This window comes from Ambystoma mexicanum, chromosome 6q, assembly GCF_040938575.1.
Source record: "Ambystoma mexicanum isolate Mex_15411 chromosome 6q, UKY_AmexF1_1, whole genome shotgun sequence".
Taxonomy (NCBI): Eukaryota; Metazoa; Chordata; class Amphibia; order Caudata; family Ambystomatidae; genus Ambystoma; species Ambystoma mexicanum.
In genome coordinates, this window is record NC_090937.1 from 60,571,783 (window position 1) to 60,583,594 (window position 11,812).

General features: G+C 46.2%; 1 protein-coding gene across 2 annotated transcripts in view; it reads right to left on the bottom strand.

The window, feature by feature from the left end:
- Nucleotides 1–10,424, bottom strand: part of LOC138515767 (myoneurin-like) — a 562,617-nt gene extending 552,193 nt beyond the window's left edge. The window contains exon 1 of one of the 2 annotated variants that reach the window (XM_069630477.1): nt 10,274–10,424. The gene's annotated coding sequence lies outside the window, so the exon portion shown is untranslated. Of the gene's footprint in view, nt 1–10,105; nt 10,185–10,273 lie in introns of those variants that run through there. The other variant, XM_069630478.1, reaches the window with a different exon arrangement.
- Between the last annotated feature and the right edge of the window lie 1,388 nt (nt 10,425–11,812).

Sequence of the window (11,812 nt, forward strand, 5' to 3'; positions counted from 1 at the left end):
GCCCTGCCCCAAATGATATCATTTTGCCTACATTTTCATAATTATCTGACTAGCATTTTTACTGTTTTTGTATTCTGAATTTTGAGATGGGAACTTCTAATGCCGAGGGAAGTTAACTGAATGAAAAACGATTTTGTCTTCACCAACATGGTAAATACTACAGGTCAAAGTTTTGGCAAATAGGTGCCTTACAGAGCAATAGATAATCCAAGGGGATTTCACAGAGTGGCTACCATGGGAAGGTGTGACATAAGAGAATAGGAAATGGAATCTGGATTGGAGTCTTTTGAAATGTTAGAATTATTATGTTTTCGGATAAAATGTTTGGCTTTCAGGAATACCACAGTAACTGATAAAGGTTTGCTTGAATGCATCACAGTAATTTTTCAATACAACAGAGCTAATGAAATTATGTCATGTTCTCTTATTCAGCATATGTTATTGCAGGTGTCTGAAGTCTCTGAGTTTCAAAATATCACTACAGTGGTTTTACAGTCACTGTGGTAAGATACAGTTAGTGAGCTATACAGGTTGGGGTTTCGATATGTTCTTGACAATGCATCGCAAGGTACCAACGTCTTCACAATGCCTCTATGTGCCTTTCAGGTTATTGCTCCAAGGGTTTGGGATGTGACAAATACAGTCCTAGCAGCATAGAATATTTATCACAGGCAATCTCTAAGTGATCAGTTAGGCCTATTGGAAAGAGCAACAGGGCGTATCACTGGGGCACTGCTCACCCAACACAGATGCCAATATTTGGGAACTTCACATCATTGGAAATATAATCACCAGAGAAGTGTTCATCTGATCCATGGAGTGGGGGTCGACTAGAACAACTCAGCAATGGGGCATTGCCTTTTGTGAAGGGTCAGTAATGCGAGGCGGACAACTGCCCGTATTTTTCTCAAGATTAGACATTTTATTAAAGAACAATGCGGCTAATAAATCCTCGCTATTCCTATTCTATCAGGGAATTCCTTAACTGGTCTAAAGGCCAAGGGAAAAAGTCCTAACATCAACAAACTGGCCCCCACACTAAACAACAAAACATTAAAAAGAAACATAAAGGAATGAACAATAGTTAACCCTTGTTCTGGATGACTTTCACCTGTCCGAGTTAAATCCCTTCCCCAGGGTTTTCCAAAGTCAATTATCCAAAAATGTTCAAAGGAAAAGAAAAGTCTTGAAACAGTACTTATGAGTTCCAAGTCAACACAAAAAGATCCACTGGTAACACTTCTTCAGCTTTCAGTTGAAAAGATCCCCTTCCAATTTCAGCCAAGAAAATACCACCAATGGTAATCCTGGATGTCTTCCTTCCAGGATTAATTGCCACAGTTAAAAGATTAGGTTTACAACTTCTTCTTCTACAACGTTATTATTGATTAAGACCTCTGCAGTACATTTGGTAGAATTGTCAGGATGCAGCTCTTTGGGTTGTTGCTTTCCTCTTGACAACCACCCTTCTACTACTGTTACCGCAGGAATAGTCTCCTTTGTTCCACAGTATGCTACAATTTCAACCAACTTCAATGTGACATCCACTGACAGTTTATACACCACCACAGTTCAGGTACTTCTGCTTCTTCTTCTACAACTTTATACTTCAGAATGATTAGGCATATACAGACGAGACACTAGGACCTCTATAGGTATGCAAGGCACTCTTCTGTCCTACAGTGCAAGAACAGGGCAGCCTATTTGCCTCTTCTGTCTGCCTCACTGCCACAAGTATAACCTGCATCTGCTTCAAGGCTGAGTTGTTTTCAACTTCAGCAGTTTTAGCATTACAGATTATCTTCTTCTGCATTACTCTTCTTCTGCATTACTCTTCTTCTGCATTACTCTTTTACAAACACTCAGCTCCATTCCCCAGCCTGGTTCACACCTTCTTGGTTCTAGTAACAACGCTGAAGCTGTATTGCCACTCATCCAACTTTAGGCGACTTCGGTTTTTCATTTTCCTTTCATGGGCGACAAGCAAGCTAACCTGGCTCGGGTTGCTGCGTCCGAGTAGAAATGAACGCTCACTTCATTCGACACTGCAAGTGCGCTCGGCAGGCGGTGAGTTCAGAAGTTACTTTGTCCCCATTTACTGCAGTTACGACGCACATGGACCTCCTCAGTCTGCATGTATCGTGCAAAGTTTTCCCTCTCCTTTGGGGAAGCTTTCCCCGAGTCGGGCTAACCCAGCGTGCATGACGCCGGCTGGGCCATCAGGCTTTAAGCCTACATATTAAACAAGGTGGTGTTTTCCTCGTTCTGTGTCTGTGTTCAGGCACATTACAACCCGCCCCTGCCAATGGGGGAAGCAGCTTCAGGCACAGCGACTGCTCTGCAAATTATTAAACACCTTTTCAGTGCCTATTGTTCAACAGCCTTTACGTGTGTTAATAAACTTTATATTCACTACAGTTTTTCATCCTCATTTAATGTGCACAAGTTAAAACTTCACCCTGTGTTGCAGTGTGGTTATCAGGGTTGGGGGTGGTGGTTTTCTGTTTCATCCCATAGGTACTTTACCCTGTCATTCTGGGAAAATGGTAGCTAGTAAGTGGGGTGAGGGCCCTTCTTTAGCCAATGCAAATACCCAGGTCAGGCCTTCAAAGAAAAGTGAGAAGTTGGGTGTGGTCACAGAGGATATTCCAGTCAAAGGGTCCGGGGAGGTTTCTGCTCCAGCTTTAGTAACATGAGTAATCCAAGATACAATGGACTCTGCTCATTAGCTTAATTCCACACTTGCTTCAGCTTTTGATAGGCTTATTAATACAATTTCTGATTTTCACCCTCATTTAGATGCAGGGCCCACGCTTATGGCGCAAGTGCCATGGAAGTGCTCTGCAAAATCCAATCATTTGGAGGGGCTACACAGGACAATCCCTAGTTCTACAGGTCAGGAACTCTCCCCTAGGAGGGGACTAAAGCAGAAATGTGCTGAGGAGGGCCCCTCTCATTATTTTCCTTCCTAGGCGAGTCAGTTAGGGGTAGGCCCTGCTACTAGAGTCCCTTCCATGCCCATACTGTCTGAGGATAGCGCCAAAGACTCAGATTCCCCGCACCAAGAGACGAAAGAAGTAAGGGGCCCCTGTAGATCTCTCCCAGGGGGTTGATGGCCCTTTGTTGGACGACAGCAGGGTGCCTTTCTTCGCCTCTTCCCTCATTCAGCATCCCAGGGCAGCTGAATGGCATCCAGCTGGTGCTGTATGTGCCTTCTAATCCAATGTTTCAAGGAGACCCTTGCCAAAGGTGGATGGAAATAAGCTCCCAGACCAGTCCTTCCGGAAAAGGTGGCCCTTACTCCAGATATTGACCAGCCCATGGTTTCTTGTCTATTGCAAAAACTGAAGGCCCCCAAGAAGGGGGTATAGAAGGCCTTGAGGGGCCGCCAGGATGAATTGTTAGATATCCTGGGTCCCCTGAAACAGATTTTTGAATAGGCAGAGGATGCTGCGCTCTGCAACTCGCCTTTGGATATGCATGCCCTCCGGGGCTGGGTGCAGAGAGCTATTAGCCTGCTCAGCATACCAACGCCGCCATTTCCAGAGAACGGCGTAAGGCGCTCCTCATGAGGATCGATTCAAAATTGGCAGACATGGTCAAAGGGGAGGCAATTCCCAAAGCCCAGGCAATTCGCTTTATTATGTCAACACCTTCATAGCCTTAGACAAGGCACAGGCGAATATCAAAAAGGTTTTCCCCCCTATGATTTTTGACAGGGCTGGAAGAGGTAGAGCCCCCTTCCTCTGGCCGCTCCTCCCAGGGTTCCTCTCCTCCCAGGCAATATGCATCCGCTGCACAAAGGGCTGAAGCCGCTTTCTACCCCCAGAGGGGGTTCCAGTGGAGAGGACGTGCCAGCAGAGGTGCTGGTATAGCAAGGACAGCTCCAAGTAATGCCACATGTTTAAAATGTTTCTTCCCACAGAGGTTTAGGGGGAAGGTTGGCCAAGTTTTTCCCACAGTGGGGAGTGCTCACTTCAGATCCTTGGGCGTTATACACTAAGAGATTTTCAGATAGAGTTCTATTCCCCTCCATGTCAACTAACATGCCGTATTCCCCTCTCGTTCAACAAGGCAAGCAAAAAGCAGTCGCTGCATAGGTCCAGGACCTCATTTACAAAGGGGCAGTTGTCCCGGCCACCTTGAGGGCCTCCCAATTCCTGAGCACCATCTTCTTTGTCCCGAATCCAGAGGAGGGATTTCGTCCAGTTATAGAATTACAGGCCCTCAACTCTTATGTGGTTCATCAACATTTGAAAATGGTGGGTATTCACCTTCTCAGTGATACCCTTCACCTTGCAGATTGGATGGTCAAGATAGACCTCAAGGACGCATAATTGCTGGTCCCGGTTTACCCTCCCCACCAGGAGTTTCTCCAGTTCCAGTGGAGGACTTGCATTTGGCAGTTTGCCTCTCTCTTGTTCCGCCCCTCGTCAGCCCCAAAACCTTTTCACCAATTTATTGAGGCCAGTGATCCCTCATCTCAGGTCGAAAGGGATACGAATAATCATATATCTGGTTTCAGACTCTTCAGACTTATCTAGCTATAACTCTTTCTCTTTTGCAAACACCGGGGTTAGTCACAAAATGCAAGAAAGTCAATTTTCCAACCTACACAATGTATCCAATTTCTGGGCTTCAGTATAGATTCCAGGCAGAGCATCCCCTGATACTAGGCGGCAAGCTCTCTAAAATACAGAAGGAGATTCACCTTCTCCTCAGGAAAGGGACAGTCTCCCTCAGGCATCTAGCCAGTGTAGTGAGGATATCAGCCTCCATTCAGGCAATATTTCCAGCTCTGCTTCATTACAGGGCCTTGCAACACCTCAAAGGCAGACATCTGCACAAGCATCTGTCTTACTCACAACGAAGAGACATTTCTGCCGAAGACAGGATAGAACTCCTTTGGAGGCTGACACATATGGACGCCTGGAAAGGAAAGGCGATTTTTGGTCCATCTCCAGGTTTCATTCTGGAATCAGATGCCAGCAGGGGAGGCTGGGGTGCCAGGATAGGGCAGGTGTCCACTGAGAGGAAAGTGGTCAGATCAGGAGAAATTTCTGCATATCAACTGTCTGGAGCCGTCAGCGGGCTCCTTTGCAGTCAAGAGTCTTGAGGAAGATCAGGGGAATTGCTGTGTCGTCCTTCGGATGGACGATATATCAACCATCTTGGGGGAACTCGTTCCAAGGCCCTAACGTACCTGGCGAGGGACGTTTGGCACTATTGCCTGGACAGAAACATTCTATTAAAAGCAGAATACCTTCCAGGGTCCAGCAATGCAGTGGCGGACTGGAATTCCTGGCACCTTCAGGACAGGAGCGACTGGATGTTGGATAGAAGCATTTTTTCCAGGATCCTCTCTCATTGGGGTTCCGATCCACAGAGATATCTTTACTTCCAGGCTCAATTACCAGGTGCCCCACTTTTGCAGCTGGAGGACAGATCCCAACACAATAGCAACCGATGCTTTCCTTCAGGATTGGTCGGACACCATGTCTTACGCCTTTCTCCCTTTTGCTATGATAGCGAGGGTCCTACTACAAGTGCGCAGGCAGGCTGCAACAATGGTAATAGTGACCCCCTTTTGACCCTCTCATGTGTGGTTTGCGGCCCTTTTGGAGTTGACGGTCGATGTTCCCCGGCTTTTTCCTCTTCACCTTCACGTCATAACGGATCCAGTAGCTCGTCCTCATGAGCTGGTCCTTCAGGTGCATCTCTCCCTTATGGTCTGGAAGATTTCAGCTCTTCCTGGTGCTTCCGGGGACTTTCGCAGGACTCTCTCTGTAGCATCAAAGACTCTTGGGCAGCCTCCACCAAGTTGAGTTACTCCTCAGCATGGAGCCGGTGGGTGGGCTGGTGCATGGCTTCGCCCCTCAATCCTGTTTCTGTCCCTCCGGTAGAGGCGGTTAATTCTTTGGTTGAATTGTTTAAGGAAGGTAAAGCTTACAGAACTATTAATGGGTTCAGGTCGGCCATTTCTGCTGGGCATGTGTTGGTAAAGGCAGAGCCTGTGGGAAGGTACTTCCTGGTGCGTAATGCTCTTGAATCTATTTGCATCTAAATCCTGCCTAAAGCTAGGTATTCCATCTTGTGGGATGTCAATTTGGTCTTGACATTGTTTCAGTCTTGGCCTAATAATAGCGAGTTAACTTTGCAACAACTTTTCTCCAAGCTAGCCCTGTTATTATGCATTGTTTCCATCAAATGTGTTTCAGACGTCAGAGCATTGGATGAGGATAATAAAGTGTTTTCCCCTCAGGGGGTGACCTCCTTTATCTTGAAGACAACAAAATGTATGATTTCTTCAGTTTCGAATCCTGCTTTTCCAGAGGATCACAAACTATGTATGGTGCAATGTTTAAAATGTTTTGAACACAAAACTGTGAGCCTTAGAGCTCCAGGTACCTCTCAGCTGCTCGTTTCTTACCGTAGGCAGGTGGGTAAGATGGATCATAAAAGAAGCAGGTAATGATGTCTCTTCTTTCGGGGCTCATTCAGTGAGGGGTTCCATGGCTTCAAAAGCTGCCTTTCTGGGAGGAAGCTTGTAACACATTCTAAAAGCAGCTGATTGGTCCAATGAGGCCACGTTCAAGACTTTCAGAAGCATATTCAACATGTGGCTATAGATGTAATGCAAGGGCTTTAAACTTGAATAATAGGAAGCCTCCTGTATTGAAATAAAATGAATAATCCCCCTCACTAACATGAGAGGGGGTTTACATTCTATTAAAGACAAGGAGGAGAGTATTATCCCACCAACTCACCCTTGTCTGTATTGTGTTTCATGCAGCTTCTGGGCGAGATGTTTTCGGTTCAAAGAAGATCGAGGAATGTTGAAGCGAGCGGTGGTGCAAGCAAGCCTCGGAATTTGGTTGCTGGTTCAGATTTGGCGTTACAGTGTTTGGTTCTCCAGGATGGCGTCTGTCATGGGGCAGCTACAGAAGAGTATGTGGTCTTAGAGGAAAGGACTTATATGGTGGAGGGTCTCTGCCCATTGGCTGTTGGCAGGGCATGCATATGCTCTGTGTTGGTTTGGGATTACTCCCTTTGAGTTTAGTTAAAACATAAACTTTGAGTTTAAAACAGAAACTTACTTTATGTTAAAATGGCACAGTGTTCGACCAAAGTGGTTTCGTAAGCCCTAAAAAAGGAGACGTAGGCATCAAATGGATAGATAGCCTACACAGATGACTTCCTTCTTTTGGACTGCAGAAAAGTTGGTCTACAACTGCTGGTTAAAGCATTCAGAACCTTTGTTAAGGGTCTCAAATTAAAAATAAATTCAGCAAAAACAGTTATTTTACGGTTGGGAAGGCAAAATAAGACTCATTCAAAATTTAAGTAGATATGTGAAGGCAAATTAAGAAAAACTCTAAGAGTCTAGAGAGGTCCACGATGGGAGCGGTCTCGCAAGACTCATAAGTACATGTGCTGGGGGAGGAAAGCAGAGCGTGCGACTAGAACAGCGTTTGCTGCCGCTGTAGTCACAGCAGCCTCCCAACGCTCCTCCATTATGGGAGATTCCATTAAGGCACAGACATTTAAGAACTGCCTCTTCATTCACATTCATGGACAGCTTGAGCAGTGAAGTTAACTACTCGTTATAGATAGGTTATACACTGTGATCATTAAACCCTGTTGCTGCAGCCTCTGCGCCCAGAGTCCTTATTTCACTTGTGCGCCCTTGTGACAAGAGACATTGCAACGTCAGGCACCCATCATAGGGGACGAGGAGAATGACGCCCAAGGGGCGTATCGACAGAATGGACGGTTTGCGCCCCTCTATGCCTTTGATGTGGTAGGAGCACCTGCCAGTCTCAGACCCCGTTGGACGGCATGGGTGGAGAACCTCGAGCTGTATTTTGAGGCAGTTGAGATCAAGGAAAGGGCAAAACTGACAACGCTGCTATACTCAGCAGGGCCAGCAGTCCAGAAACTGTTTAAGACTTTGCGGCCCAGGGACCAAACATATGCTGCAGTCATTGCCACACTGAATGAATACTTTATGCCCATGATCAACTGTGACTATGAACGGTTCAGGATGAGATGGGCAAGACAAGAGGAAGGGGAGAACTTAGATGCGTTTCATGTAAAGCTTCGGAACATCGCGCTGTCCTGCGCTCTAGGCAAATTTGAGGATGAGGAGTTCAGGGCGCAAATAATTCATGGCTGCAGCTCTGCCAAGCTGCGGAAGCAGGTCCTCAGGGAACCAGGGTTAACTTTGGACCGGGTCCCTGAATTGGGACACGCCCAGGAGTTCGCGGAGGTGCGTGCCTCGGCCATGGACATCTCCAGGCAGCAGCTCAAACTGGAGGAGGTGTGTGCCGTGGGCAAATGACAGGGAAGCAAGCCGGCAAGAAAAGGGGAATGGCCACGAAAGGAGACAGGTGCAACGTTATGCCTGCAGTGCGGATGGGGCCTGCTACACGCACATGAGTGTCCAGCCAAAGGTCATACGTGTGGGAAAAAAGGCCATTTCGCAAGGGTCTACCCAGCCACATTACCAGCCAGCCCAGTGGGGCCAGCAGCAGGAAGTGCCTCAAGGGAGGAGATGAGACAAGCAACGGGAAGGAAACCCCCCCCCAAAACAGCTGTGATCCAGATGGCTGAGCCACAGAGAAGGCAGTTTCACTATGCTGAGGATGACGAAGACGAGGAGGTATTCTCCCTGTCCTGGAAAAAAACAAGTGGCCAGGGGCGACTCCAGCAAAGGCAGGACTAGCGGAGCATGATTTCCTGAGGCGGACAGTTTGATCCAGGAATATAGGGCCGCTGTGAGTCAAGTGGGTTGTGTGGGTCTCTTGAAGATATTAACTGTGTGGGTGCATGGACTGGAAAGCACCCAAATTAGCTGTGTTCAGATACACAGGTAATAGTTAGTGCTGGTTTGCGGACTGCAATGCACCAAAGTTGTGGGCTCCGTTACAGGGCCAGTGTTGCTGTTTTGTTATAATAAAGGAGGGGTGTGGTGTGTTACCCTTTTAGCTGGGGCATGTTGCCCCTTTAAGAACACTAGTCATATGACTTGAGGAACTAAAATGGCCTTTGTATGCACGTGCAGGTACTCCAGCAGAGTCCCAGCAAGCGGCAACACTGTGTCAATGTCCGTTATTATTGTGAATCTGCCGTGTGACCACTGCCTGTGTTGGACCCTCGGCCTGTGTGACCACAGAGCCAAGGAACCCATACGCAGGGTGGCCCTGCCGTGAAACCAGATGCGTGCCGGCAGCACCTTTGTCCAGACGCGTGACCCCGGGCTGCCGTGTGTCCCGCTCGGGTGCCCCCAAGAGCGGGACACAACAGGCAGGTCAGGGCAGGGAGTTGAACTTGCGCACTATCTCCACTCTGTGGCTTTTGCAAAAGCAAATGTTCATCCAGCCATTATACACCCTCATGCGACAAAGGTGGAATAATGGTGCACTTTGCCACTGTTTAGCCAGAGCACACTTTATAGCTCTAACTCTCCTTATTTAGGAGCTTTGCTTTTTGTAAACCAAAACGATTTATAGTCATAATGTCGAAAAAAAAATGTCGACTTACAAAAATGTCGAAAAAAAAATGTAGAAAACAATAATGTTGATAACCTATACATATAATGAAAAGAGTCAATTTTTAGAAAAAAAAATGTCAATTAGCACTATCAATAAATACATAAACAAGAAGAGCATCATTTACTAGGGGGTTCCCCTCCAACTCCCCTCGCGCAAAACACCACCCTCTCACCCCTCATACTCAACACCTTTTAATTATATATTTTTTTTTTTCGAAAAATTCGAAAAAATGTAGAAACAATTCAACATTATAGTTTTTCGACATTTTTTTTTTTTTTTTTTAGAAAACAATAAAAAAAAAAATCGACATTTTGACTGTCAACATTATTGCATTCTACATTATGACTGACCACCGGCCAAAACGTTACTATTTGTTAACTATTGTTTATGTTTTCCGTCCAAAATACTTGCAGGCCAGTTCTTTCAGGTATAAACAAATGCTCGCAAATATGAAAATATCCTCACATTAAAACCTGCAGGAATTCGTTTAATGCTTGGGGCTGGTGTTGCACGGGCGACACAGCCTAGAGAAGGGAGAATCTGATACCTACCGAAAAAGAAATCTTTATGAAGAAGGGCGGGTTCAGAAACGTGGTTTGTATGTACCAACAGATCCTCCGCCCTCTCTACACCCACTCCCCAATCAGGCTGCCCTAACGCTGTCAGTGTCAAATAGAATTGGGGGCGTGTCCCACAATCAGACCGGATGTTGGCCTTACCCAAGCTTTAACGTATGATCAACTGCTCTTTCTCCCATCCGCTACATACTCAGGTGGCCAAGTTGTCCAGAACGTACACCACTCGGCGATTTAGGCCAATTGCATCTGATGTACCACAACGCCAACGCAGATGCGGTCTCCTACAGCCCGGATGCGCGCAACTGAAAAAAGAGAAAATGGACTGTTCAACACGATATATTTGGCAGCCATGTTGAAGTTATTACTGCTCGTTGTTACTTAGTTATAATATGCAACTAGTGCGGTAACTTCGCTCTTCTAATGTGTCGGCACCGTACGCAACATCCCATCAGACTCATTGCTTTGCTGATCAGACGGCTAAAAGCATAGGCAAACATCGGTTTCCTCGTCTATGTCATTAATTTTAACCCAAATATTTATTTGTATGGTAATTGTTGACTTTCTGTAGTAAGGAAGGGTGAATCAACTTTACTTTTTTTGCAAGCATGCTCCTTTCGATTTGGAAGCTGTGGGTCCAATCCCGGTTTTGATTTCGTATTTTTGAATTTGTAAACCTGGGTTTATAATAGGTAAATCTAGGATTACAATTATCGGAATTCAAAATTTAAACCAGGACTGCATTACCATTTTCTGAATGGGTCATATTGGCATGTGCTGCAATACGTACTTGCCAACATTCTGTGACCAAAAAGATGTAGGATTTTTCAAGTTTCAAAAATATTACTTAGCATAACAATGACATCACAGGAAATTACAAAAAATACATTGTTGGCACGACTGGAGAATTCGAATATGCACAACCCATCAAACAGCACAACATGGAAAGATGCTTAAATGTTTAAAATGTATAATTGTGAATGGTAAGTTAACACCAATCACAGAGAGCTGGTAGGCAACGTTTGGCACTGCTCTGCAGCAGCAGCCCGGGAAGTACATATTTGTTCCTGCAGTGCAGGTTGAACACTGAACAGCATGGAGACTGATACCCTCCTCTATCCGATAGGCAGATGCTGTGTGATGGTGGTACGTTCTGCCACTTACCTTCACTGGTGGTTCGCCTAAGGTCTATCCATAGCTCTCAACTCACACGCTTTTGGCGGGTGTCACCCGCCTTGTAAAGGGCTGACTCACCCGCCAAGCCTCCTGCACTCCCATTCATTCCAATGGGCGTCTCACCCGCCAAAAACAAAATCGGGTGATTTCACCCGCCTTTGCAACACAAATGGTTGAGAGCTATGGGTCTATCCCCGCCAGAGTGCAGGGCAGAGTCATGAAGATGTCAGGTCAGTGGATTGGTCTGAGCCCACCAGTCAAATGTATCGCTTACCCGCCCACCGCACAGACAGATTAATTGCCTTAGAGTCGCATAAATAACCTGCCACTGTAAAAAGCAGTAGGATCTGTCACCCAAATCAGTAGGCGGTAGGACTGCTACAAAGCAGTAGCCTACTGCCTAAATCCATAGGGTTGGCAAGTATGCTGCAATATACCACTGTGCTTCCTCCTCCTCGAACCGACTCATCCGCACCCGTGTTCTCATATGCACCCAACTTTGCGCAC